Genomic DNA, 5000 nt, shown 5'->3' with positions numbered 1-5000 from the left:
CCTCGCTATTTCACTCATTCAGCGATGCGAAAGGGACAGAGAGAGAGAGAGAGGGAGAGAAAGAGAGAGAAAGAGAGAGAGAGAGAGAGAGAGAGAGAGAGAGAGAAAATGACTTGAACAATAAGATGTCTCTCAGGAACTAGCAAGGTTATGTCAGGGCGGATTTGCACGGTTTATCTGTCGCGGTATCTGTTTACCACTGTTTGTAAGCAGAACCCTCCATGGCTCTGTCTTGCATTAAAGGAGCCGAGCTCTGGGTTTGATTAGAAAGCCTGGCAGTGGAGTCAGGATTCCTGGGACTGCTAGGCCTCATTTGACATGGTTTTGGCCCTTCGCTCACGCGGGGTGCGAGGTGGCTCATGTGTGGGCATCCTGAGCCTCGTCTTCACACGCCGCTGCTTTTTGTTGTGTCTTAATGTCTCATCTGAGATCTTTTTTTTTTTTTTTTTTTTTGTCCCACACTTCTAAACATCCAGCACTTGGATCATTTCTTTGCATCGTCGTGACAGATAAACCGGGGGTTTTCTTCCTTCTGTAAAGAGCCGGCAGTGTTTGGAGATGCTAGGATACGAATGGAACTGGAACAGCGAAAAAACAGGAGTGAATGGGAAAGTGGCAGAATCTTTGGCACTCCCGTGTGCCACTAAACAGCCGTGAGTGTTTTCCGCAAAAGGGCAGTCTGGATGCTACCTCCACTGGGTTATCAGTTCGAGTTCCACACTGTCGAGTGTCCCGTTTCCCATCCCCCAGCCAGAGTTCAGTTCCACACCTCTTGCATCCCCGATTGGAACGGGCAACTGTGGGGCTCCCGCATGGTCCCTCGAGCTGCTTCCGGCTTGGATACCTACAGAGCAAAACCTCTTCTCTCCTCCAGGCAAAGAGTGCGATTACAGCCCATGCCTGCGATAAGGCCCGCGTGCCTGTGTGCGCGCGCGCGCGCGCGCGTGTGTGTGTGTGTGTGTGCGCTTGAGCCCTGGCAGACGCCAGTCTCCGAGAGATTAGCATGGTAATCAGTGATGCTGGGGGTGCTGGAGGGGCAGTATCTCTTGCGGCGATCGCTATGAGAACCTGCCTGTGCTCTCATGTGCGCACGCACGCGCGCACGCACGTTTGCTCAGTGGGATGTTGCAACCCCAGCATCTACTGTGTCTTATCTTCCCCAGGCAGATTGCAGAATATGATATGCATCTGCGAAATGGTCGGAAATGACAGTCTCCAAAAAATTACGTGATGACTCAAATGTGTCTCAACATCACTGCTTTCTCGTTTTCTCCCTCTCTATCTATTTCTCTCTCTCTCTCTCGCCCTCAACTGTGCCGTGCTGATCTCTTTTAACCTCTAATCTATCGCTCTGAGGCAGAATATGTGCCAAGACGATCATCTCCCTCTCTTAAGACGTGCGAGTTGGAGCGCCAGTCTGCGTGTTTATCCCATAGCCGGGGTAAACACGCCGGCATAGTTGCACTCGGCCATGCGTGTGCGTATCTGTGCGCATGCTCGAGTGTGTGAGATGGCTCTGCTGCATGGAAACATCTCAGTCCCCATCACAAACATCTTCACTGATAAAGGGTCGCCCTCGTCAGCACGTCACGGCGCCTGAGCACAGATGCACAGAAGTGCCTTATCAAGGCGTACGAGGACACTGTGGTGTGTTCAGAACTCTATCAGTGGAGTATTTAACATGATTGAGATGATTGAACAGGAGCAAGTGAGAAAAAGATAGACAGAGTAAGAGAAACAGAGAGAAACAGAGTGAGAGAAACAGAGAGAGAGAGATCCAGAGGTTTCGATTCCGCAGAAGGTAGATAAACAAGTGTTCACTAATGAAACCAGATATCTTGATGATAAAAAAAAAAGTTTCATTTAGGCTGATAATCTGAAAATGAAAACAAATGACATTTGACAAACTTTTACTGACACCCTTTAGAGATTTTAGAGATTTTAGCTTGTTACAAGTAACGCTGGTCAGCAGAAGCACCCTGGTCATGGTGTCAGTGTGTGAGTCATCATGTCATAGTTTTGTGTTTGTTTTTTTTAAAGAATATTCAATTCAGGATTTATGACGAATAACACAGACACCAATTGTTCTTATTTTGTTTGAAGTCGTTGGTAGTTTTCAGCTCTTGGAAGCCCCTTTCAAAGCTGTATTTGGTAATTAAGAGTGGTAATTAAAAGTATTCATTAAGAGTGGTAATTGAGAGTAGTAATTGAGTGATGAACTTTTGCAGTTTGTCCATAAGGCTTTATGCTTTCATTGGATAAAAGACTGGAGAATAAACCACTGCCATTTTCAGAACCACACACGCGCACACGTTGAAAATGCTGCATTTTTATTATTTTGTTGGCATTCCTTTTAGCATAGCCTTTGTCACCGTCTAGTCCAAAAGACAGAGCAAAGTCTGAGCAGAGAGGCCCCCGTAACGGCCGCTAATGGAGACCCTTCAGCTCCCCCATTAGTGGGAAAGGCAGGGCTTGAGGTCAGTGATCACAGCTGAAACTCTAATGGAACACACACTATAAAAGGAGGAAAAAATCCTTGGACAGCCAGGGTGGGAGAATGGCACCCTGAACGAGGGGAAATGAGCTGGCCCTGCTACCTCCCTCCCAACTGCTGCACACGCACCCACCGCCACGAGTTCTGAGGCCCCAGGGGTCAACTCCCAGTGACATCACCGGTTAGAGGTCATGGAGGAGTGTGCGACACACCAGCGAGGACACACAGCGTCGCACTGTCAGGCCTGAATAGAGAGAGAGAGAGAGAGAGAGAGAGAGAGAGAGAGAGAGAGAGAGCGAGAGCAAAGCAGGGATAGAAAGTGAGACAAAGAAAACCTAGAGGTCCTTTTGATTAGTTTCCTTGGCAGGAGGACAAAACTGTAAGGAATGCAGGCAAGAGGGGAAAGAGGAGAGAGAGAGAGAGAGAGAGAGAGAGAGAGAGAGAGAGAGAGAGAGAGAGAGAGAGAGAGAGAGGAAGAGTGAAGGGTTAGGGACTTGCTGAGTAAGACCGTATGGCTCGGTCCATTTCCTCTGATTCCAAAGCTCATTCCACTCTTGCTTCTCTCTTCCTATTCCTGACACAAAATTCTTTCAACCTCGAATTCCAGGCAAAACCATCTGGCCTGGCAGCACAGAACCTGTGAAATCGGCCGTTCTTCTGGAGGAAGAGCGGGGAGTTGTTGTTTTTTTTTGCTAGCGAATCACACACACAGGGCGTGGGCGTGGTCAAAAACAAGGCTGGATCCAAGCAGGATTCGCCCGGGTTTGGTAAACGGCTCTCCAGTTAGTTCCAGCACAACCAAACCTTGATGGCTTTAATCGCAACCTGTTGGCCAGGGAGTAAAGCACGCCTCCTTTGCAGGCAACAGCCTTAAAAAGCTACGGAATCTCTTTGACTGGAACAATAAAATTAACATGAAACATATATCGAAAATGACCCAAGTTCTTTTTTAAGATATCCGTTGTCATTAAAAAATCTATCAAAAATATCCATTGTCATTTTAAAATCTAAAATTCTAGCTACCGGTACTTACGGGACGCCAAGAATATTGATGTGGCTTTAATCGAAAGGTGGGGCGTTCAGATGACTGACAGGTGATTGAAGCCTTTACACTTTCTTCTGATTGGATGTCCCAGCAGAACTCAAGGCGCTTGCAAGGTCGCCTCAGCAAAATGTCTACTGACGTCTTTGCTAGACTTCGAAAAATTACCGCACTGTTTTGGTGGCTATCTAAGTGTTCGTAGCAGAACTTTAAAAAAAAAGAATTATATAATAAAAAATCTCATTATTTTTTATCTCATTATCATTAAATGTTTAAGCATTAAGTTTCTATGAAATATTTCACACAAGCATTAACAAAAGGCAAACTAAGTCCAAGCCATCTGGAAATGTGGAAGGAAGCCGTAAGTTACACGCTATGTATGAAATCAAAAGGTGACCTGCAAAACCGTGTTGGGTGACTCCAGTTGTCTCTCCTTTTCTTCTCTCCTTTTTGACACAGTGAGATCATTTTCACTGAAATGATCTCATATAATAGGTGTACATGACACATTCGTCTTTAACCAGTAAGTTATACCAGGCAAGGAACATTTACGCCACAACTGTGCTAATAGTAATAACAACAGTATTAATAACAATCTAAATAATTAGAATAAAGTTTGTTACTGCTTCATGCCCTCATTCATACACAGAATGGCATTATAAAATCCATCTCCACTTACAGTCCACTTATTCCACTCCACGTCCATCTCCACACACACACACACACACACACACACACACACGGCCCATTTCACAGCGTGTCCTCAGCCTCCTGTGTGTGTCTGGCGGTGGGTAAACAGTGAGACGCTAGCTCACACCCTTCCGCTGATGAATGAACTGAAGGCATTGGACATGACAGGCCAGCACGGCCTGCACGAGGCAGAGTGGTGTACTGAAAAGAGCGCTCTGTTTCTTCCCCTCCCTCTCCCCCTCTCTCTTTCTGTCTCTCTCAATATCTCCAGCTCGATGTCTCTGTTCCTCTCTCTCTCTTTTTCCTCTCTGCTCCTTTTCTAATACGTCGCTCATCCTGGTTTTTTTTTATTATTATTATTTTATTATTTTATTTTTTTTACGTTGCGCTATCAAGATCTTATATTTGAAATATATATATTTTTTTCTGAGTTGAGGTTTCATTCATCAACATTCAAACTCTCAGAATGAATCCATGAGCCACATACGTACACTTTACTGTAGGAACACATTGAGCATGAGAACATGAGAATAATTTCTGAACCATTTTTTGGAACACTGCATAATCTGGAAAAAAAAAAACCGTTTAATATGTGTAATACAGAGGTAAATCTGAGACTGTTTCAGTTTTCAGTTGTTGTGGAAGTTTCTTAGACACTGTACATAACCTTGCTCAATGCTACTGATTTAGCTGGAACTTTTCATGTTTTTTTGAGAACATATTTACCATACATGAATAACTTCAATGTACATGTTGACACACTACAATTTTAAC

Source organism: Electrophorus electricus, chromosome 22, assembly GCF_041902795.1.
Source record: "Electrophorus electricus isolate QZ-2024a chromosome 22, ASM4190279v1, whole genome shotgun sequence".
In the NCBI taxonomy this organism is placed as follows: Eukaryota; Metazoa; Chordata; class Actinopteri; order Gymnotiformes; family Gymnotidae; genus Electrophorus; species Electrophorus electricus.
The sequence above is the reverse complement of the archived record's forward strand: the minus strand, read 5'-3'. Positions refer to the sequence as shown.